This window comes from Notamacropus eugenii, chromosome 1 (assembly GCF_028372415.1).
Source record: "Notamacropus eugenii isolate mMacEug1 chromosome 1, mMacEug1.pri_v2, whole genome shotgun sequence".
Classification (NCBI taxonomy): Eukaryota; Metazoa; Chordata; class Mammalia; order Diprotodontia; family Macropodidae; genus Notamacropus; species Notamacropus eugenii.
Genome location: NC_092872.1, coordinates 314,295,547 through 314,321,354, shown reverse-complemented (window position 1 = coordinate 314,321,354; position 25,808 = coordinate 314,295,547).

Sequence of the window (25,808 nt, the reverse complement as noted above, 5' to 3'; positions counted from 1 at the left end):
CCTGGGTATCAGGTTTAGCTGCTGTCCTGCCTGAGGGGTGAGACCTTGTTGCTGGGTTGCTATGGAATCAGGGCCTCTCTGTTAGCAGATCCTGGAGTAGAAATCTTATTGATGATCTTCCCTGCTGCATTGCTATAGAAACAGGGTCTCTCTGTTGCTAGGCCCCAGGGGAAGGGTCTCTCAATTGGCCAGCTCTGGAGCAGAACTTCACTAATGGTCAGCAATGGTGTCAAGACCTGTCTAGTGACTTTTGTTGGAGATGAAGTTGCTAGGGTAAGGCCTTGCTGTCTCACAGACTGCTCAATTGCCTAGGGGTCTGCTGTTTTGCAGGAGGTTGGAGCCTCCCTGGTGAATTACCCCAGTCTTAGAGGTGTTGCAGTCCCCCTGCTGTGAGGCTGGCTGCTGCTGCTGTTCTTGAACCTCCCACCCCTCCCACCCTTCCCACCCTAGTGAGACAGACCTTTCCTGCCATGCTGATGAACCGCTTCCCTTCTCCTAGATCAATTCTAAGGCAGTTTTCTAGTTGTTTGGATGGGAATTTGAGATATATAATTTCAGAGCTGATGCACTAGCAGCTAGGGAGATCAAGGTAGACTTCGTGTAGAAGTTAGCACCGAGTTCAGTTTTGAGGAAAACTAAATATGCATGGACTTTGAACCTCTCTACCCAGTGAGTATAACAATCCAACTAGTGGTTCCCAGTTCCTATTTGCTTTCTAGAATGAATACCATCATATTTGTAGCCTATTTACAATATAACGCACTTAAGTTGATGTTACCTTACTTGGTCTATAGTTCAAAGGAATTTTGGTGGGGATCTATCTCAGTGGATAGACATTCATTAGCAACATGCACTCAGTCCACAATTCTTCATGGAAATCATAAGTAACTTCACTTGAAAAGTAGTTTTCTCACCTCCTATATGACATCTTTCCTGATCTATCTCTGCCACCTTCCCTAGCGATTACTGTGTATATTCTGTATATGTTTTATGTATACTTAAATGGGTACATATTGTCTCCCTTGATAGAAAGTATGCTTATTTAGAACAAGGACTGTTTTACTATTGACCTGGTATTCCCAGTGCCTGGTGCAATATAAGTATTTAATGAATGTTTATTAGCTGATTAATTACTTGTTGATTGAGCAAGGTGGAGATTAGAAATATATCTGATGGGCAATTCACCCATCCTTCAAAACTTGATACTATACAGCTGCATTTTGGAGAGAAATCCTTTATAGTAATTCTTTTGTTGTTCAGTCACTCAGTTCTATCCAACTCTTTCAGACTCCATGAACCATAGACCCTTCTATCCTCCACAATCTCTGAAAGTCTGTCCAAGTTCATGTTCATTGCTTCCATGATACTATCTTGCCTTCTGATCTTCTGCCATCCACTTTTCCATTTGCCTTCAAATTTTTCCAGTATCAGAGTCTTTTCCTATGAGTTCTGTCTTCTCATTCTCATGGCCAAAGTATTTAAGTTTCAAGCTTCAGTATTTCACTTCCCAGTAAATAACCTGATTTCATTTATTTAAATGTGGATTAATTTGACCACCTTGCCATCATTGGAACACTTAAAAGTCTTCTCTAACACCACACTGATTAAAATTTTCCAAGATCCCACATTTGTATTACAACACAAGCAATGACTTTGTATACCCACATCCAGGTCTAAAATGGATCCCCTAAATTTAAAATCTCCTTTAGAAGGAGGGTAATATTTTCCCCAAGAACAAATAAAGGCAGAACAATTTCATACATTCAGTCTAGGTAGTATAAAAGAGAAGGTTCCCCAACTCCCAACTCTATGTAGTCACAAAGAGCCCCTGGAATGTAATAACTAGTTTTTAATTAGGTGTTAAACTTTGTAAAGATGTGCCTGTTCTGATCCCTTTATTAGGAGGGAACATCTCCCTAACTGAGGCAAGAAGAGAACAAAATGATTGTCTAAGCAAACAAATTAGCCACACCTCTGTTAGCTTTAAGCAACTAAGAGCTGGATGAATTTCTTCAGTTGAAGAGTGGTAGATACTGTAAGCTAAGACCTCTCTGTGGACTAGATCTGTGGAGAGTATCTTTCAAGAAATTGTCAAGGAAAACTGCTCTGATATCCTAAAACCAGAGGGCAAAATAGGCATTGAAAGAATTTACTGACCAGAAAGAGATGACAAAATAAAAACTTGAAGGAACATTTAAAGCAAATTTCAGAACTCTCAGGTCAAGGAAAAAATACTGCAAGTGGCCAGAAAGAAACCATTGAAATTAGCTCAAATCAGGATTACAACAGAACTTAGCAGGGGCAATATTAAAGATCAGAAGTCACAGAACATGATATTGCAGAAGGCAAAGGAGCTGGAACTACAACCAAAAATCACTTACCTGGCAAAATTAAGCATAATGAATTAAGGGGGGGAAAGGGTGAAATAGAAAGATTTCAAACTTTCATAAGAAGACCAGAACTGAACAAAAAATAATTTATCTCTAGTCTAAAGACCCCAGAGAAGCCTAATAAGAGAAAAAGAAAGAAGAAAACATGAAGGATTCAATGGAGTTGAACTGTTTATATCTCTAGATGGGAAGATAATACTTGGAATTCTTAAAAATTGTATCACTAATGGTACAGCTAGAAGGAATATACATAGACAGATGGGACAGGTATAAGGTGAATTTGAGGGAATAACATAAAAAATAATTAAGGAATGAGAAAGAGGAGTACAAAAGTGCAGAAGGAAGGAAGAGGTAAATTATTTCACATTAAGAGGCACAAAAGACCTATTATAGTGGAGGGGAAGATGAGAGGGTGATAGGCTTTGCATGAACGTTACTCTCATCAGTATTGGCTCAAAAAGGGAATAAGATACGCAATCAGCTGGATGTAGAAATCTATGTTATCCAACAGGAAAGTAGAGAGGAAGAAATTAAATGAAGACTGGGGAGAGGATTAGGGAGGGACTGACACAAGGAAGGGCAGGTTGGGGGAGGTGATAGACACAAGAAAATCACTGTTGATGAGAGAAAGGGTGAAACGAGAGAGGAGAAACAGGAGGAAAAATGGGATGGAGGAAAATACAGTTAGTATTCATAACTGTGAATGTGAATGGGATGAACTCTCCCATAAAACGGAAGCAGATTACAGAGATCAAAAATTAGAATCCTACAGTATGTTTTTTATAAGAAACACACTTGAAGCAGAGAGATACACTGAGTAAAGACAATGGGCTAGAACAAAATCTATTATGCTTCAGCTAAAGTTGAAAAGAAAAGCAGGGACGGAAATCCTGATCTTATCAAAAATTAATTAAAAGAGAAAAGGAAGAAAACTATACCTTGCTAAAAGGTACTATAGACAATGAAGTAATAGGAATCCTAACATATATGAATGAAGTGGTGTAGCATCCAAATTCTTAAAAAGTTAAATGAGTTACAGGTTCATGATCAAACAAGAGAAAGCATTATGAAACATAAAATAGATTATTTTGATTATATTAAATTTAAAAAACAATGGACAAAGTCAATGCAAATAAGATTAGAAAGCAGAAAACTGGGAAACAGTCTTTACAGCAAGTGTCTCTGATAAAGGCCTCATTTCTTAAATCCATAGAGAATTGAATTAAATTTATAAGAATACAAGCCGTTCCCCAACTGACAAATGATCAAAGGATACGAATAGGCAGTTTTCAGGTGAAGAAACCAAAGCTATCTATAAAATATGAGGAAGTACTCTGAATCACTTTTGATTAGAGAAATGCAAATTAAAACCACTCTGAGGTACCACCTCATATCTATCAGATTGGCTAATATAGCAAAAAAGAAAATCACAAATGTTGGAGAGGATATGGGAAAATTGGAACACCAATGCACTACTGGTGGAATTGTTAACTGATCCAACTACTCTGGAGACCGATTTAGAACTATGCCCAAAGTGCAACAAAATTCTGCCTACCCTTTGATCTAGCAATACTGCTACTAGATCTGTTCCCCAAAGAGATCATAAAAAGGGGAAAATGATCTACATGTGCACAAAATATTAACAGTAGTCCTTTATGTGGTCACAAAATATTAGAATCAAGAGGATGCCCATCAATTGGGGAATAGTTGAACAAGCTGTGGTATATGAATGTAATGGAATACTATAGTGCAATAAGAAATGATGAACAGGTAGATTTCAGAAAAACCTGGAGAGACTTGTACAAACTTATGTAAAGTGAATTGAGAGAACCAGGGAAACATATGCCGTATCAGCAATACTATGTGATGATCAACTATAAATCACTCCATTCTTCTCTGCAACATGATGATCCAGGACAAGTACAAAGTATTCAGGGAGGAAAATGTATCCACATCTAGATAAAGAACTAAATGAACTCTGAATTTAGATTGAAACATACTTTTTAAATTTAGTTTATTTTTTTCATTTTTTTCTTTTGATGTATCTTCTTTCACAACTATAACTAATACAGAAATATGTTTTACATGATAGCACATGCATAACCTATCTCAAATTGCCTACCATTTTAGGAAGAGGTGATAGAAGGGAGAGAGGGAGAAAAATTTAGAATTCCAAATCTTGTAAAAATGAATGCTAAAAATGGTCTTGATGTAATTGGGAAAAATATTATAAAAAAGAAAAATAAAAGAGGAAGAAAAGAGAAAAGACTTCCAGCACCTATGGTACAAGTTGTTGTGAGCTGCCTTGTCCTACATGTACATCTGCCTCACTTTTATTGTATTCTAAATTTGAGCCCACTTTTTTCATGCATAATGAGAGAGGGACAGACACACACACAAATTGAGAGAGAGAGAATACCCCTGGTTTATAGGAGGAATGTCTTAGAATTATTGCTATACCATTTGAGAATATACTTTTGCTAAAAGTTAATTGAGTATACTGGCTGATTATTAGTGCAAGGATGCTAGTAGGGGCTGGTGAACTCCAGTGTTGAGTGCAGAAGCATAGAGTTATGCCTAAAACCCAAGTTACTACCAAGATAACTCCCTGTGGAGACTTAACCTACCAGTACAAGCCAGAGAAATTGCTCACACAGGGTGCTACACAATCATTTGCTTTCTATTTAGCTCTAGCAAGAGACCTTAGGGGTATGAACAGAATCATGAACTCTCACAGCTAGAAAGGAAATCAGAAATCACAAAATCTGAAGAGGAATTAACCTCTATAACGTTCTGAAGTAGTCATCCACTTCTTCAAGACTTTCAATGAGGCTAAAGCTACTAACCTCTGAGACAGCCCATTCCACCTTTAGAAAATGTCAATTACTCAGTTTTTCTTTACCTCATCCCTATATGCCATTCTACAACTTCTACTATGATCAAAAAGAACAAATATGTCTGTCAATATAAGGACTAAAAAGACTTGAAAATGGTTATCATGTCTTTCCTAAATCTTGTCTTCTCTAGGTGAAAAATTCCAAGTTCTTTCAACTGTTATGACACAATGATTGATCCCCTCAACATGCTAGTCACTTTCCCTTGGATGTATGCCAGCCTGCTAATGGCCTTCTCTAATAAAAGGAGAATGCAAAAGACTGGGATTTGAATACTCTGATGACTTATACAAAGGATTCACAATGTTCGCTTTCTGGTTCCAATTTTAACATGTGGACACTTGGTGAGCTTAATTCCAGCCATGAATGAGTTGGAGAGTCATGCTATGTGGTGACAAGCAGTGTTCTAGTTAGTTGAGAAATCAGAATTGAATTGGTGCTTTTGCCACTTTTCCTTTTCAGAAATGAGAAAGAACTTTGAGGACCGGTAGCAGCCCTATCCTACTACCTGGCTTCCATTTTTCTGCCAATTCATGATATTTCTATTTCTTTTGACTCTCTAGAGTTTCCTGGTTTTAGGCAAACTAATAGATCCAGGCAACCATTAGAGAGGTCTCACTCTCTGCTGGTTGCAGCAGTAGCAGAGTGCACTGAAAGTCAGAACAACAGTAAAGTGACCTTCTTTACCCAGCCCAGAAGTGGTTTGACCCATCAGAAAAGACACCATGTCCCACAAGAAGCAAAACTAGTTGAGCAAGGGAACAACTCAACCATTACTGCTAAAGACCTTAGCTTTAAAAGACCAAGGTCTTCCACAGTGACTGGGGCCATCTCCAATTGTCCTAATGTGTATCTGGCCAATGGACCCAGGTGGCTCTGAAAGATAAAGTGAGACTGGTGACTTTGTACAGCCCTCTCTCACTCAAATCCAATTCAGTTGCATGTCATGGAATCACCCTCCTGAGGTCACTGGTCCTCACACCTCAACAACCATGCCTCAAGCAAAAAATAACAAAAAACAAAAACCCACCCCCAGCTCCACAACTGCAGTCCTTCCTCATCATGTGGTTATCAGATTGGAACTAGTTACAGAATGTCTACAAATGCTCCAAATCTCTTCAAGATTCTTCCATTACATATCATCAATATTCTCATGGAAACAGGCTCTACAGTCTCTTCCATGCAGGGAATTCTATCAGCCAAGCAAACTAATGCCTGCTTGTAAAGGCTGTGCTGCTTAACCAGTCTCTTCTTATTTAGTAAGACTAACTAGACAGTTAATCACATTTGTACTCTAACAGATAGTCTCCAGTGGGATGAATAAAGAAATAGTAATGGCATCAGAAAAGAAAAAGACAAGAAAAGCAAAAAAACTACAGCAAGTATACACAGAATTCCATATAAAAGTAAAACTTTTCAAAGGCATTGAAGGATCAATTCTCAGTATATCTGAGAGGATACAGAATGCTTTGAGAATGCATTCAGTAGGTAGGTAAGTACGTAGGTAGGTAGATAGACAGATAAGAGAAAGGAGAGGGAGGAAAGAGAGAGAGAGAGAGAGAGAGAGAGAGAGAGAGAGAGAGGGAGAGAGAGAGAGAGAGAGAGAGAGAGGTAGTACAGAGGATAGAATGAAGGACCTGAAGTCAGACAGACTCATCTTCCTAAGTTCAAATCTGAATTCAGACCCTTACTAGCTTTGTGACCCTGGGCAAGTCACTTAATCCTATTTGCCTCAGTTTCCTTATCTATTAAATGAGCTGGAAAAGGAAATGGCAAACCACTAGAGTATCTTCACCAAGAATACTCCAAATAGGGTCACAAAGAGTTGGACATGACTGAAAACAATTGAATACACACACACACACACAAGCACAAACTCACACACATGTGTATACATGTACATGCATGTTATATACATTATATTATGTTGTGATGTATTATTATTATGTGTTTATGTGGATGCATGTACTATTTTGTTACCAAAAACAGTAGTCAATAACTACCAGCTCATGTGCCCACTTTCCGATCTCTACAAAAACTTAATGAAAATAATATATAAATGTGGTGAAAGAATCCTTAATGCAGGTATGAGGAGGGAACAGACACACTTTCACAAATAATGTTCTATAGCAAACCACATCTTTTGTTGTTCCATCCTGCCCAACTCTTCATGACCCCATCTGAGATTTTCTTGGTAGAGACACTGAAGTGATTTGCCATTTCCTTCCTCAGCTCCTTTTACAGATGAGAAAACTGAGGCTAACATGGTTAAGTGGTTTATCTAGGGTTGTACAGCTAGGCTTGAAGTCAGGAAGATGAGTCTTCCTGACTATAGCCCTAATGCTCTATCCACTGTACCACCTAACTGCCCCCAAACTACATCTTTACAATCATTCAATTGATTGGAAGATACACAGGATAATAGGTTCTACTGTGCTTATTTGTTCATGTTTGTGGGTTAAGTAAAAGCATTTAATTCAGCAGAACAAAACTGTTCCTTAAAAGCTCTTCTTCAAAAAGCTACCTACCATACATATGTTAAAATTATACAACATGTTTTGAAAGATGCAAAACTAGCAAGAACTTCATTTGGTGACCTTCTAATTATTAATATCAAACAAGACATAAAATGTGAAGACATATGGCCCTCAAAATTGGTTCCCACTATCATGTTGGATTGTCCAGCAAAGTCCAAGTAGAAGAGGGATTCCCCATAGATGGTGAGATACTCCAGATATTCCTATTTATAAATGACACTGAGCTAATTGTATCAGAATCTGGAAAATTGCTAAGTGTCATAAATAAGATTAATAATCACTCAGAATAGTTTGTCCTGTTTATCCACACAGGAAAAACCAAATGGATGAAGACAATCAGTTGTCTAGAGTAGGCTGTAGTATGCATTTCAATAGATAGGTTATAGATCAGATTCAATAATAAATATTCTTTGAATAGACACTACAGTTGGACAAAGAACTGGCCCCAGAACTGAACAGCAGAAGTAGAGCAGACTGGGTTGCTTCTACAAAATTCTGTCATCATTTCATTTATTACAATTTGTCCCTGAAAAACCCATCTGTTTAGTTAACATCAGTATTTTTTTTGATGATGCTCTATATGTTGTTCAGTTCAGTAGTTTTCAGTCATATCCAACTCTCCATGACTCCTGTTGGAGTTTCCTTGGCAAAGATAATGGAGTGGTTTGCCATTTCTTTCTCTGGCTCATTTTACAGATGAGGAAACTGAGGCTAACAAGGTTAAGTGATTGCCAAGGTCACACAGCTAGTAAATGTTCTTTTATATGTTATAAAATAAATACATAATAAATTCACATAATAAGGATTGTATATATGTGCATGTACCTACATAATATAGTCATAGATAGATAGATAGATGGATAATTTATACTATGTATTCTATTATCCCTCAGTAGCATATTAATTCCATTAGGACAGAACAGGGACTTCTTCAATTTTGTTTTGCCTGGCACATAATAATTCCTTGTTAAATGATTGTTGCTCAGTGGATTGGTTAGCATCTACAGCCTGATAAGTAGCAAAACATGTCCATCTATATATGTATCTATATATTCATTGAAAAGGAGTGCATCTATCTTCATTGACAGAGGTAACAATAATAATAACTAACATTTATCTAATTTGTCTGTGTTGGGCACTATGCTAAGCACTTTATAATTATTATCTCATTCCACCCTCACAACAACCCTTGGAGGTGGTTACTATTATTATCCTCATTTTACAAGTAAAGAAACGGAGATTAAGGGAGGGGAGGAGAGCCAAGATGGTGGAGAAAAAAAGCAAGGACTTGCTTGAGCTCTCTACTAAATTCCTCCAAATATCTATGAAAATGACTCTAAACAAATTTTAGAGCTACAGAACCCACAAAATGACAGAGTGAAACAAATCTCCAGCCCAAAACAGCCTGGAGAGCCAACAAAGGTATATTGCACTGGCCTGGGAGTGGAGTGTAGTCCTGCATGGGCCACACCAGCACAGACAGGGCCAGAACAGGTCTCAGGGGAGTGAATCACTGGCACCTGTGGTGGTTTCCAGACTTTTCAGCTCAGAAACACCAAAGGCAGCTTAGAAGGTCAGTGGGAAAACTCTGTGGGACCTGGGTGGGAGAGGGCATGGGGGAGACCTGAGGCAGCAGTAGTAGCAGGGGCTGTGGCTGCTCATCTCTGGGTCCACAGATGGTGGGGAATTGAGCTGCTGACACAAAAACTCTGAAGCCTGGGACACCCCCACTGGAAGCTGAGTCCCACCTTGACAAAGAGTAAAAAAATAAATTTAAAAAAAAAGTCAAGTATTTGACTGGGAAGGTGAGCAAACAGCATAAAAAAACCTCAGACTATAGAATCTTATTTTGGTGACAAAGAAGATCAAAAGATAAAAGCAGAAGAATACAACAAAGTTAAAGCTCCTACATCCAAAGCCTCTAAGAAAAATATGAATTGGTCTCAGCCCATGGAAGAGCTCAAAAAGAATTCTGAAAATCAAGTAAGATAAGTGGAGGAAAAATTGGGGAGAGAAATGAGAGAGATGCAAGAAAATCATGAAAAATGAGTTAACAGCTTGCTAAAGAAGACCCCAAAAATACTGAAGAAAATAACACCTTAAAAAAAGAACTAACACAAATTTCAAAACAGGTCCAAAAAGCCAAATAGAAGAATGCCTTAGAAAGCAGAATTGGCCAAATGGAAAAGGAGGTCCAAAAAGTTCACTGAAGAAGAAAATTCCTTAAAAATTAGAATGGAGCAAATGGAAGATAATGACTTTATGAGAAATCAAAAAATTATAAAACAGAACAAAAAATTGAAAAAATAGAAAACAAAGTGAAAATCTCATTGAAAAAACTGTTGACATGGAAAATAGATCCAGGAGAGACAATTTAAAAATTAGTGGTCTACCTAAAAGCCATGATCCAAAAGCGAGCCTAGACATCATCTTTCAAGAAATTATCAAGGAAAACTTTCTTGATATTCTAGAACCAGAGGGTAAAATAGAAATGGAAAGAATCCACTGATCACCTCCTGAAAGAGATCCCAAAAAGAAAACTCCTAAGAATATTGTAGCCAAATTCCAGAGTTCCCAAGTCAAGGCAAACAGCCATAAAGAAACAATTCAAGTATTGTGGAAATACAATCAGGATAACACAAGATCTAGCAGATTCTACATTAAGGGATAGAAGGACTTGTAAGGATATTCTGGAGGCCAGAGGAGCTAGGATTAAAATCAAGAATTACCTACCCAGCAAAACTAAGTATAACACTTCAGGGGGAAAATTAGTCATTCAATGAAATAGAGGGCTTTCAAACATTCTTGATGAAAAGACTAGAGTTGAATAGAAAATTTCACTTTCAAATTTAAGATTCAAGAGAAGCATGAGAAGGTAAACAGAAAAGAGAAATCATAAGTGACTTATTAAAGTTGAACTTTTTACATTCCTATATGGAAAGATGATATTTGTAACACATGAGACCTTTCTCAGTATTAGGGTAATTGGAAGAGATAGGCAGATAGATAGATAGATAGATAGATAGATAGATAGATAGATAGATAGATAGATAAATAGATAGATAGATAGATAGGTCGACAGATAATAGATAGATAGACAGACAGATAGACAGATGATACAGCGTGAGTTGAAAATGAAGGGATGTTATCTAAAAATAAAATTAAGGGGTGAGAGAGGAATATATTGGGAGAAGGAGAAAGGGGGAGATAGAATGAGGTAAATTACCTCACATAAACGAGGTAATGGAGGGGAAGAGGAGAGGATTTAGCTTAAGGAAGAAATAACATACACACTCATTTTAGTATCTTACCCTACAGTAAAGTAAGGGGAAAGAATAAGAGAGTGGGGGATAATATAAGGGAGGACAAATTGGGGGAGGGGGCAATCAGAAGCAAGCACTTTTGAAAAGGGACAAGGTCAAAGGAGAAAATAGAATAAGTGGGGAGCATGATAGGATGGAAATAGAGTTAGTCTTTTACAACATGACTATTATGTAAGTGTTTTGCATAACTAAACATTACATATCACCTATATTGAATTGATGGCCTTCTCAATGAGGGTGGATGGAGAGGGAAGAAGGGAGCGAATTTGGAACTCACAGTTTTAAAAACAAATTTTAAAAATTATTTTTACATGCAACTGGGATATAAGGTATATAGCCAATGGGGTATAAAAATCTATCTTGCCCTGCAAATAAGTAAGTGGGGGAGGGGATGGAGAGGTGATAGAAGGGAGGGCAGACTGGGTGAAAGGGAAATCAGAATGCAAGACATCTCAGGTGGGGGGAGAGGAGAGATGGAGAAAATTTGGAACTCAAAGTATTGTGGAAATGAATGTTAAAAACTAAAAATAAATAAATTTATTAATTTTAAAAAAAAAAGGAACAAACTGAGATTAAGTGACTTGCCCTGTGTCACAAAAATATTAAGTATTTGAGTCTATATTTTAACTGAGGTCTTCCTGACTCCAGACCCAGAGCTCTATCCATCACACTACCTAGCTGCCCCACATCACTGTATTTGCTGGGTTTTGACTTAACATGGGGTGGGTAAGGGAAGCAAAGAAGTTGAAATGCTTGGTCCTTCATGGACTAATCAGTCACTACTCCAGATTTGGCAATCCTGGGGGCCTGGGATGACTACAAGACTCAGGACTCAAATACATATTTTCACATCACGAAAGTATTAATGGAGCATGTAGGCTACTAAGTAATTATTCCTCATTCACCACACAACCAGTCCATCTTCTCTCATAATTGTACTTTTTTTTATATAACATCTTTTGACCCTTTCTCTACTAATTCTATTAAATGATTTAAACCTTATAGTAAGTGTGGCATTTTCTTTACTTCAAATCTGGAAAAAAGCTGGCCAATGAGACTAGTACAAGGTGGGGGAAGGGTCTTCCTGCTAACTCATGAAACTTGAGGGTGTATTACTGTTCAAGTAAAATATGCAAAGGCTCTGTCATATTTTCTTAGGATACTAGAATTTAAACTTGTGTCAATGCACTAAAGTGCTGTCTCTTTTTCCCTGTCTATTTCCTTTTCTTTCCTACCTTAGTACACCAAGCCCAGCCACTCTAACTCTAGTCTCATGTTTGAGAGATAAAGAATAATATGTTTATCAAGTACCACTTCTGGAAGAAGTCAGTTATTCACATTTTGCTACTCATTAGCCTGGGACATTATTTTCTGTTAAGAATAATGAGCTATTGGTTATCTTCTATAGACAGGACAAGAGGCTATGACTTATTTTAATGATTTGCCCTTTACTGAACTGTCATTAAGCATTCAACTTGGTAATTTTTTTTAATTCATTAAAAATAAAAACCTTCAACACTACTCAAAAAACTTCTGTAAAAAACAACAAGAACACTTATTTCAATTGAGACTAGCCAAGGACAAAGTAATCTGATGAGAAAAATCTTAAAATGATAATTAACTGAATATGTTATCTGTTATTGTTCAGTCATGTGACCCCATTTGGGATTTTCTTTGGTATTATTTGCCATTTCCTTCTCCAGCTCATTTTACAGATGAGGAAACTGAGGCAAACCAGGATAAGTGGCTTGCCTAGGGTCATACAGCTGGTATTTGAGGCCAGATTTTGAACTCAGGAAAATGAGTCTTACTGGCTCCAGGCCCAGCGCTCTATCCACTTTACCCTCTACCTGCCCTAATATAGCTTTTAACATTTTTCAAAAGGAATATTGATAGCAATTGCCACAACTAATGTGCATTTATGAAAATTTGTCACTATCAGGTATTTTCAACACAATTTGGTCTGGACCTCAGAGTCAAGAAATCCCAGTGTGGAAATTCCCTCCACATGCATTAAATCCACAATTTTCCTGTAACTTATACTCTTAGAACAGCAATTTTCAATCTTTTTGGTCTCAGGACACCCTTACACTCTTAAAAATCAATGAAAATCGCAAATAGCTTTTGTTTATGTGGCTTGTACCTATTAATAATGTATCGTATCTGTTGAAACATCTTACTCTTATTGTTAAAATAATGTTGACCTCACAGACCCCCTGAAAGAGTCTCAGGAACTGAAATCTGAGTTGGAGGCAAAAAACTCTTCTGTGGAAGAAAAATGGCAGTCAGGTAAGATGATGGAGATGGTGCCTAAAGAGATGAGAGGCCATGAAAGTAGAACCAGAAACAAGAGAAACTGCAGGAGACATTGTGTCTAGCCCAGCTGAATGAAGGTCAGAATCTGAAGTCATTGAATTGCTCAAGTGGAATCAGATCTAACTCCCAAGGTAGCGCTGAAGTCTGAGGGCTCAGGATGAATAAGGCTAGAGTGTGGCATTCAGAACCAGTGTGGAACACAGCAGGGGACAAGCAAAGAAGAAACAGAGGAAAGGAGAACACAGGAGACAGCTAAGTGGAAGTTCTCAGGCATTCTCTCTCTTGTAGAGTTCAGTGCCCTTGACCCCCTTGGGTGGGTCAAGAAGGGAAGTATGGGGAGTATCCAGAGACAGATACTACATCCTATCTTTCCAGGTTTCTTTCTTAAAATAATATTTTAATTTTTCCCCAACTACATGTTCAAATGATTTTTAATATTTTTTTTAAAATGTTTTGCGTTCCAAATTCTATCCTTCCCCCTCCCCGCCTCTCCTTGAGAGGAAAAGCAATCCAGTATATGTTATACATGTCCAATCATGTAAAACTTTTCCATATTAGTGATTTTGTACAAAAAGACTCAAACAGAATAAAAAAGAACTAAAGTAACAAATAGCATGGTTCAATCTATATCTTACTCTTTACTCCCCACCCCTAAAATAAATGCATTGCAACCATGTTCCTGCAATCCAGTGACAATGACTTCCTTGATATTCCTCAAACAAGACACATCATCTCCTAACTTTGGGCATTTTCTTTTGTTTCAAATAATGTTTTATTTTCCCCAGTTACACATAAAGAAAATTTTTAACATTCTTTTTTTAAAAATTTTGATTTCCAAATTTTCTCTCTGCCTCCCTTACCACACTCCTCCCTGAGATGGTAAGCAATTTTATTTAGGTTATACGTGTTCAATCATGCAAAACATGTTACCACATTGGTCATGTGAAAGGAGATGCAGATGACTTGGGGCATTTTCAAAGCCTGTCCTTTATGCTTGAAAGTCTCTCCTTCATCACCCTCATTTCCTGGCTTTTTTCAGGTGGGACTAAAATGCCATTTACACAAGAAGCCTTTCCTCATTCACCTTAATGATAGTGCCTCCAATTTATCTTGTATACATTATGATTGTACGTTATTACTCATATTTTGTCTCCCCCATTAGACTATGAGCTCCTTGGGAGCAGGGATTATTTGGGGTTGAAGTTAGAAGGGGTTTTTTTGGTCTTTTTTTTTTGTATCCCCAGCCCTTAGTACAATGCCTGGCAAATAGTAGGCACCTAATAAATGATTGTTGACTGACTGACCAACTGATTGTAACTAGTGAAAGAAACATAATAGGAAAGACCCCCAAGTATAATCTCAGGTTGAGCATTTCAGAAATATTTGCTAAACCAAACTCATTAGTAGGGTAAAGAAAAAAAGTTTCCTGCTCTTAGGCAACTCTCTCTGTACTCTTTTCTCATAAAATACAGTTTAGTATGAAGTCACGCTTCCCAGGAATTTCAGTATTGCCAAATCTTACAATAAAACAAAATGCACTAAAAAGTCATTTAAATATTCATATCAGCACAATTCACATCTGACTGCCAGGGCTGTATTGGGTTTAAAAACACATATCCTGCACATAGTTTGCCTTAAGATGTTTTCTATATGAAAACACATTCTAAAAATTGAAGCCAATATTTAGATGATTAAATTTATTCTAAATGGCTTTAACTAAAGAGTTTTAAAGGTTTAACTTAATTCAGTGAATTCAAATTCAAAGTAATTGGTTGCCATAGACACAGTGCTTCATACATATATTTTTCTAAGTTCCCTGAGCATCTTCCAGAAGCCCAGCTCTGGGAAGCCCTACACTTAAGCTAGAAATGCCCAAACTCATAGTAAAAACAGAGTATTTCCCATTCCAGGCTTTGTCTATAACTCCATTCAGATTCTTAGTAACTGTAATTATATGTTTTTAAGATTTTAAACTATAAGATTGTGGTAGAGAATTATTTCTAAGGATCATCCTAACTGATAACCCAGCATATTATTGGTCCAGAATTCTTCTCTATTAATGCATGTTAAAAGGATCTTTACTGTTAGACCATAAAGACACCTCCCCTGGACAGTGGTTTTCTAAGTTGACATCTGACAACATCAGTGTTTTTGGAAAGTCATTTTAACTTTGTCTTGCTTCCGTTGACATATTTTGGTTTTGTACCACATTCGTTTCCTTTTTCCACTCAGTGAGACCTCCTTTGTAACACATTTTTAGAAGAAAAACAAAGCAGTTTCACAAAACTAATCAATACATTGACCATATCTGATAAGATATGTCACATTTCATATTTATTGCCACTCATATTTTACAATAAAAAGGAGGGAGGGAGGAAATAAACATTTATTAAGCATCTACTATGTGCCCAACACTGTGTGAGTAATATTTCATTTGTTCCTCACAACAACCCTAGAAGGTATTATTAATACTCACACTTTAAAGTTGAGGAAACTGAAGGGGAAAATAAAGTTAAGTGGTTTATCCCTGGTCATACAGCTGGTAAGTGTCTGAGACCGAATCTGAGCTCTGGTCTTCCTGATACCGAGCCCAACATTCTATCCACCAAACCACCTATCTACGTCTTAAGAGGAAGAAGATATATTTTTTCCCAATTCTTCTCTTGGACTAGACTTGATCACTATAATGTCATGGCTTTATTTTTTCCTTCTTTCCATTTAAATCATTGTGCTTATTCTATATATTGTTTTCAATTAAATGAAATCATATATGTTATTATCTTGGTTCTGCTTACTTCGCTTTGTATCAGTTCATACATATTTTCCATGTCTTGCTGTATTTTTCATATTCATCTGTTTTCAGTGTAGCCATACCCCATTACAATCAGGTACTGCAATTAATTTATCCATTTACCAACTGATGAACACCTAATTTATTTCTAGTCCTTTGTCACCTCAAAAAGTTCTGCTATGACAGTTTTGTGCGTGTGTGTGTGTGTGTGTGTGTGTGTGTGTGTGTGTATCACCTTTCTTCTACCTTTGACTTCCTTGATTCTAGGCATCTCTAGTCATTTTAGTCTCTCTTTTTAAAAAAAAAAAACATAATGCTAATTTCTATATTTAAAGAATGGTTGGACCAATGCATTTCTCCACTAGTATACTAGCATTTCTGTCTTCCTGCATCCCTTCCAACATTGGGTTTTATTTTGATTCTGTCTGCATTTCTTTGATATAAGGAACTCCCTGTGAAGAACTTCTGCCAATTCAGATAAGCCACTTACAGTCTTGGAGTGTGCCAGGGGGCACTGGAAGATTTGATGATTTGCCCAAGGCAACACAGCCATACATATCTGTCAGAGACAGAACCAAAGACAGACCTTCTAGACTCCAAGGATTCTTTTCTATCCATTATTTCATTCTGTCTCCAGCAACATTAAGTCTTCTCGTCTTTAGTCATCTTAAGCAAATTACTGGGTATGAGGTGAAACCTCAGAGTTGTGATTTACATTTTTCTTATTATTAGTGATTTGAAGCAGTCTTTCATATGATTGTTAATGGTCTGTGATTCTTCTGAGAACCTTTGGTTTATATCCTTTGGTTTATCCACTGGGTAATGAGTCTTAAGTATTCTATTTTTGTGCTAATTCCCAAATACATAGCTTGTATATCAGACCCTTATTAAAGACAATTGATGCAATGATTTTCCCAAATCACAGTTTCCCTTTATACTCTAGTTATATTTATTTTAAGCAAAAATATTATTTTATTTGTGAAGCTGACATTATGTATTTTGTCAGTAAGTCAATCAATAAACATCTAAGTGTGTATTTTGTACTAGGCACTCTGCTACGTGCTGGGGAGACAGAAAAAGGCAAAAGACAGTCTCCTGTCTTCTGGGGGTTCCCGATCTAATAGGAGAAGATAATACTTTAAAGGAAGCTGAAAAGTGGAGGAAGAAAGGGAGAGGGAGAAGGTACCCAATGCAGGCACATAGTAGGTTAGGAAATGATGGAAATTATGAGATGACTACCCCAGGCTCCCTCTCCAAATGAAAGATCTGAGAATTTTCCATGTCTATCCTCCAACCTCTCACATCAGAAGCAGGGGTTAAAGTTTAGTGATCTTAACAGGAGTATGAGTTTCTGGAGAACATGATTAAGTTCAAGAGAAAAGTTGTAGGAAATGAGATTTCCTTTTCTGATTTTCTTTGTATCTTTTTCAGCTAGATATGGTAATAAAAGATTATCTCTATATCCTCCTCCAATTTTTTATGAGTTAAAGTTTTGTTAGGCATCCATTTGTATTATGTTACAGTGCATGATGTATGATGCTTGTCGAAACCTATTTTAGGTCAAATTGCTTTCCAGCTTTCCCAATAGTTTTCATCAAATAGTGAGGAGTTGGGTTTTTTTTTTCTTTTTACAAGTAATTTATGTTCTATGTTTTTTGAATACTGAATTATTGGGCTAAATTTTTTTCTGATTGTTGTTTCTCTAGTTTTGTCTATTTTTAAAAAATAATACCAAGTAGTTTTGATGCTTTATAACATAATTTGAGGTCTGAAAGTACTGTTCCCCATTCCTAACTTTTTCGTCATTTTCCTTGATGTTCTAGACTTTTTGTTCCTCTAAATGCATCCTGTAGCTTGATTGGTATGGTAGTAAATCTGAAAATTAATTTAGTAGTATCATCATGTTTATTATACTGACTCTCACCAAGTATGAGTTTCTAATTAAGTTCCTCCATGGCACTCACTCAGCCTGACTCTGCCCTTCCCCATTTAAACCACAAGAGGTGGCAGGTACTGATTCTTATCAGTCACCTGAAGGAAAGGGGGAGGAGGGATGTATAATGCAAATACCTCAGAAACTGCTCAAGGGCAAAGGTATACTACCCAAGGGAAATAGACCTGGAAACACACGTAGGCCCATTAGCACCTACTCTGTGATCTACCCTAAGGGCTCTTCTGTACCCTCCTGGCATCAGAGTGTTTAGCAATAGTAACTGTTGCTCCTTCCCTCCCAGCCTGATGTCTTTCTTTTTCTTGGCCTCATTAAAGGGGCCATGCCCAGGCTACGTCTTAAACAGGCCTATTCAATGAATGGGCATTACCCCACTCTAAGTGATTACTTGCAAGGACCTTGGCCTAAAGGGACCAAGGTCTCCCAGTTCATGCTGAGTCATCTGATGAGTATCTGGTCACTGGATTCAGATGGCTCTGGAGGAGAAGTGAGGCTGGTGACCCTGCACAGCCCTCCCTCACTCAAAACAAAGTCAAGTGCAAGTCATGTCATCACGTCTGTGATGGCATGGTCTTCTTCGGCAATGAGGGATGAACACAATCTTCCAAACCCTTGACTTAGTAAAATTTCTAATGAACTATGATCATATCACTATTCTATTGAAATCCTTTGAGGTTTTCCAGTGCTGATGAATAGTAAAAAATCCTGATTCTGAAATTTAAAGTCCTACACAATATGGTTCCACATACAACCTTGCCTGATATTGTTTTCCTCCATGTTGTCTATATCCCAGATAAACTGGACCACTATCCATTCCCTGTTTTTATCTTGCCCACGTTTATCTATGGGTCTTTCCTCATCCCACAATGGGACAGATATTCCTGCCCACCAATTCCCAAGTACTAAAGTCTCTCCTTTCTTTCAGAGTTCTACTAAGATTCCCCCACTCTTCTAGGAAGCCTTCCCTGAATCCCTAATAATCCATAAAAGTCATCTTTTTTTTCTCCTAGTACTTTTCCTGGACTTCTCCTTTATACCTTTCATACATACTATATTTCCTATTATAGAGGGCAGCTATAATGGATAGAGTCCTGGATGGAGAGTCAGGGAGATCCTGATTAAAATATGACCTCTAAATAGAGTCCCTTTCCTGATTTGTGGCTATATCATTTCCCAGAATTGGCCCAAGGCTGTGATTCAATGGTGATACTAAGGGAAAACTCATGTCTCTGTAGATTTCTTTCTGTGAGTGAGTATTCAATGAATTTAATAAGCCTAGTAGAGAGCTTAAGGTGAGTATAGCTGTGCCTTTGCTCCTTGTCTTCTCTGGAGCACTTCTAGGTGATCAGGGATAAACTCTGTAGCTTATAGTAGTTTTGAAAGGATGGGAAAGTGGACTTTCCTGAGGAAGCTGCTGTTCACATGTTTCAGGTGTGTCTAACTCTTCATGATCCCATTTACTTGGCTAAGATACTGAAGTGATTTGCTATTTCCTTCTCCAACTCATTTTGAAAGATGAGTAAACCGAGACAAATAGACTTAATTAATTTGCTCAGGGTCACATAGCTAGTGAGTGTCTGAAACCAGATTTAAATTCAGGTCTTCCTGACTCTAGGCCAGGCACTCTATCCACTGCATCTCCTAGCAACCCTTCATGAGGAAGCAGAAAATTTTGGGAAACATCAGCCAAAGCTAGAACAAGAAAGTAAGGGCCAGTGATGGAGAAAATAAGAAAGGAGATAATTACAGTCAAAGAACTTTTCCTGGGCTCTCTTCTGTTCATAACAGGGAGCCTCTGTTGGCATCCCCTCTCTCATGCAGTATCAGTGTTTTCACATACTGTGAAAGAAGTGTTTTTTAAACTTTAAAGTGTTACCTCTTCCATCCTGATAGCAAAAACTGTGTGACTCTTCACTGTATCTCCCCCAGGCTTCCATGTTTCGAAGTTTCAATGCTGAGATGCAGCAGCTACTAAACAATGAAACCCCAGCATCAAACAATCCTCAAGGTTTTTGTGTCCAATGGGCAAGTCACCAATACCTTGACTTTTCCGCAGCTTGTAACTGAAGCCCCTAGGTGTCACTATACTAGGTGTAACCTTAATATAGATTGGTTATTTCTTTTCTTTTTTTTTCTTTTACAAGGCAGTTAGGTGGCACTAGGCCTGAAGCCAAGAAGACTTATTTTCCTGAGTTCAGCTCTAGCTTCAGACACTTACTAGATGTGTGACCCTTCGAGTCACTTGACCCTGTTTGCCTCAGTTTCCTCATCTGTAAAATGAGCTAGAGAAGGAAATGGCAAACCACTCCAGTATCTCTGCCAAGGAAACTCTAAATGAGGTCACAAAGAGTCTGACATAGCTAAAAACGGCTGAATGCTTTTTTCCCCTAAAGTCAGAGTTAATAGTCCCATAGATTCACCTTTCCCCCGCTACTTTGGGGAGCTTATTAATATCAATTATTAATGGAACTCAATAAACTTCAAGGCTAGAAAAGGACTCTTTTTTTTTCCTTTTTCTCTAACCGTTGAGTAAAGATTGAATGGAAGAGGGTGGTTTTGCTAAATAGATGACGAGGATATTTGCTCTTTGATTTCTGTTACTTATTATTTACACTGGCTTCTATTTTAAGAATATGTCATAATATGGCTATCTCTGCCTAAGTCAAAAATATCCCGTGGAAAATGAGGCCTTGTGAGAAATGATTTTCAATAGATGAGTGACCTGAACATATTCCAGGATTCTAAATGTGCTAGTCAGGTGCCATACATGGAATTCCAGATCAGAATAGCCAATTCTCCTTTGCAGACAATATTTCTTTGTGTAAACATTCTTAAAAGTTTATTACTAATACGAAGATTTTTACTTTATTTTTGTGGAATTTTTTTTGGGGGGAAAGTCTGTGTATTTTTTTCACAACATGACTAATATAGAAATATGTTTAGTATGACTGCACATGTATAACCTATATCAAATTGCTTATCATCTTAAGGAAAGGGGGAGGGACAGAAAGGAGGAAGAGAATTTGGAACTCAAAAATTTTTTGAATGTTAAAAATTGTTTTTACATGTATTTGGGGGGAAATATAATTTTTTTTAAAAAAGTTAGTTGCTAAATGGTTGCTTCTTAACTATACCTTGTACATTACCATTAGATTTTGAGAATCTACCTAGCAATTATTTGCCACTCTCCTCTGACTTAAGCGTTTTATGTATACATAATTATACTCTATTGTTAAGCTGCCAGTTTCTTGAGGAAATCAAGACAAGTACTTTTCTCCTTATGCTTCCTAGGCAGCCAAGCTCTTTTTACCCTAGCTGGGGTCTGCTCTGAAATGAACACCTGCATTTTGGTAGATACAATTGAGCTATTGTGTGGCTGTCGCAATGTCAAAACCAGGATTCACTCTATCAGTCAATCAATTAACAAGTGTGTATTAAGTGTCTGCTACGGCACTGAAGATACAAAGAGAAAGAAAAGAAAATTATCTCTATTAATGAGAAACTTTCGTTCTGATGGAGATTCAATAGTGATCCTGGCCACACCCCTAGAAGGGATCTGCCCAGTCCAAATATCCACATCCAGCAAGGACTGTGCCTTACAGTCCCCTCTACTAGACTGAACACTATTCCAGATACTCACAATGCCCTATACCTGCTCTGGGACCTTATGTTTCCCGGAAAGAAGCGCAAACTAGCATATGAGTATACAAATTCATATTCCTGTCCAATCTGCTTTATAGGAACAATAGAAAATAAGGAATGATTCCTTTCCTTGAGATTTTCGTTGATCTTTCAGAATACACTTAATCTAGGAAGTACTTACGTTCTTAAGTACTCTTATCAAAGGAGACTTACTCTCAGACAAGCAACGTAGTGGGGTTCCCAATTTCCTCTTTTCACAATCACCTCCGGATCAAATTTCCTGAGTTAACAGTCAAAAGCTGATTTCTCTCCATGCTGGTGCTACAGACTCCACCTGGATTCTAACAGCCCAGCTGTGATCTTTTTCATCTCTTCCATCTTCACCAATAATAAAATCCTTGGCAACTGGAACTCAGCTGTCAAGTTTGTTGATGAAGCATGAGGCTAGTGAACACCTAGTTCCCTGCATATAGTTGTTTTGACCTCTACAAATGCTATTTGAGCAAAAAGTTGGGTCTAGAAAGTTGTCAGCAGCTATGACAGACCCCAAAAGCTGATATATTGACTAGGAAAGGGGCATTTTTATCTAGTCATTTGCCTGCCTATAACCCCTACTCTAAAAGTGTCTTCTCTGACAAATGAGAGTTGTTTAACATCTGATCTCCTTGGCTGAATACAAGCAAAACAAACAACTTGGCAATGCATAAAGCTGTTTCCCTAGGGTCCAGTATAACCTTGAATGTATAATAATGTGAAGGGAAGGCAGCTGAGTTTCATTTGTGCCTAGCATCAGAAAGGCGAACCCTCAAGGTTCATTTATTCTTAATAACCTCAGTTCCAGGGGCCCTGTCAGCCTCAGGCTAATGACAAGAACACCACCTGCTTAGGTAGTTGGCTTAGCATAGAGGAATAAGGATCTAATTGAGATTTTTTTTTTGAATGACTGCGTTGACTGATGTCAGGGTTTGTTAACGTTTGGACCCCACCAGTCAGGTTTTAAAAAACTGGCTCAGCAGTGGTTCTATAGCCTTCCAAGACAAAGCATGCTTTAGCACTAATCAGAAATGACAAGGGAGATAAGATGAAGTAAAAGGGTCAGTTCCTTTCAACCTCTTTCCCCTCACTCCCTCACTCCACTATCCCCTCCTGCTTTCATTCCACTATACTGGGAAATCCTGCAGGTCTAATGCCATAATCACTTAGAGAAGATATTCCCTTCCCATAAGAAACCTCTCATCTTTCTTAGGGTTCCAAAGTAATCTTCAACTACAGTGCTAACCAGCTGATCTGTTAGGTTTCATCTCCATCATATCCATCCAGCATAATCTGGATAATAATTAGTCTTAATAATCTAGGATAATAATTATTACCAAATAATCTCACCACTAGGAAATTCATCATCATAAAGATTGTTTAGGCTTTGCTACTCATACTTCTCCAGTTGGAGAGCTGGAAGCTCCTCCCTAATCTCCCTCTACAGAGAGCTCAAAATGCCAACCACCTCTTCCTTTTCCACTAGCTGCTTGGTTTCAGCTCATCATCTTCAAGCCCTGACCCTACCTTCTGGCACTGACCCTCCCTTTTATCATTTGTGTACTGTCTTCCTCCATTACATTGTAAAATCCTGGAAGTCAGGAACTGTCTTTCTTTTTCTTACCTGTATCCCCAGGGCTTAGCACCATGCCTGGCACTTAGTAGGTGCTTAATAAATGTTTACCACAATTTTTTTATTTAAAATAATCTTCAGCTACAATGATAATTAAAAGTTTGCCTTGTTTGGGGTTAGAGTCATGTATCGTTATAAAGGAAACTCTAATATGTGATACAATCTCTTTAACCCATAGGGTCTTAATCTAACATCTATAGACTCCCCAGAAGTACATAAATACAAAGATTTTTGGGGGGGCTAGGAACCTGGAACTTTTAATATTTTGATAATAGCATTTCACTACAATTCACTTTCTGTGTAATCTAATGTATTTTATTCACTTAAAACATTCTGAGAATGGGTGTATAGACTTCATCAGACTAATAGGAAAAAATGACTAAGAATCTTTTCCCTAAAAGACAATTTAGCAAGCAATTCCAGTCTTACTTTAATCAGTTTAAATTTCTTACTGTAAGGGGTCTTTGGTCATGCCCCCAAGGGACAATGATTGAAAAGACTTAGGTGGGGGCAACCACTTCACCTGACAGAGAGCCCTGATCTTAAGTCTTAAGTGCTTCCTTCCCACATTTGAACTTGAAGGACCAAGAAGCTAGACTTGCAGGAGCAAGAATTCTGGGAGGTGGAAGCAAGGAAAAGCCAAGAAAAGGAAGAGACTGGAGGAAGACATCAGAAGCCAAGAATCTTGGTGTCTGATATAAATGACCCATGTCTGGAGCAGGACCCATATGCTGCTAGAATCACTTCTATTTGCAGTTCCAGGCCCTGCCTATCTTCTCTCCACTTCTCATGCCAGCAATATCTCCACTTCTGCCTGCCCAGCAACTAGCTCTCCTCAGGTTCTTGTTGACACAGATCCCAAGGCAGTAAAGAATCAAGGTGCCAATCACTGGAAATTGTCCTATAGGAGAAGTGAAAGGATGATTCCAAAGTAGCCAGTTCATCCTAGGAAAGCTTTGGTGTTTGAAATTAAAAACTGACCTCTTAACAAAATACAAGTGGGCTTATCCACATTCTGTACTTCTTAACCTATTTGTGTCAAGAAACCCTTTGGTAGTAAGATAAAATACATAGAATCATAAATAAATAAAAAGAATGAAAAAATCGACTAGAGTAGGCAGAGCTAAGAGGGCAGAGTAAAACACAAACTTACTACAACTCTCCCTGCACACTCACCCAAATACCTATAAAAAATAACTCTAAACAAATTCTGGAGCTGCATAATGCACAGAATGATGAAGTGAAGCAAATCTCTAGTCCAAAACAGCCTGGTAGGTCAACGGGAAGTGTATATCATGCCAGGCTGGGAGCAAAACACAGTCCAGCATGGGCCACACTGACCCAGACAGGACCTGAACAAGCTTAGCAGAGATGGAATCATGAGCACCTGAGGTGGTTTCCCGACTTCATGACCCCAAAACACTAAAGAAAAATTGGAAGATCAGTGGAAAAAAATCTATTGGACCTGTGTGAGAGAGTAGAGTGGTCTGACCCCAGTCCCAGGGCAACAGAGGGGGCGGAGGAGCCTGCATCAGGGGCAGCAACAGCTGCTGTTTCTGGAGCTCTAGACCCACATATTGTGGGGGAATGAAGCAGCTGACAGTACACTCCCCCCACTCCCACTGGAAGCAGAGAACTACCTTGACATAGAGCTCAAAAGTCAAGAAACTGGCTGGAGAAATGAGCTATAGAATCTTACTTTGGTGATAAGGAAGACCAAAATATAAAAACAAAAGAAGTCAACAAAGTCAAAGATCCTACATCCAAAGCCTCCAAGAAAAATATGAATTGGTCTTAGGTCATGGAAGAGCTCAAAAAGAATTTTGAAAATCAAGTCAAAGAAGTAGAGGGGAAAATTGGGAAGAGAAATGAGTGATGCAAGAAAATCCTGAAAAATAAGTTAACTGCTTGCTACAGGGGACCCAAAAAAAATTACTGAAGAAAATAACACCTTGAAAAATAGACTAACCCAAATGAAAAAAAAAAGACTCCCAAGAAGTCAATGAGGAGAATAATGCCTTAAAAAGCAGAATTTCCCAGATGGAAAAGGAGGTCCAAAACCTCATTGAAGAAAATAATTTCTTAAAGATTAGAATGGATCAAATGGAAGCTAATGAGTTTATGAAGAAACAAGAAATTATGAAGGAAAGCCAAAGGAATGAAAAAATAGCAGAAAATGTGACATATCTCATTGAAAAAACAGCTGATGAGGGGGCAGAGCTAAGATGATGGACTGAGAGCAAGTACTCACCTGAACTCTAGAATAAACTCCTTCAGATACCCCTAAAAAAAGAATCT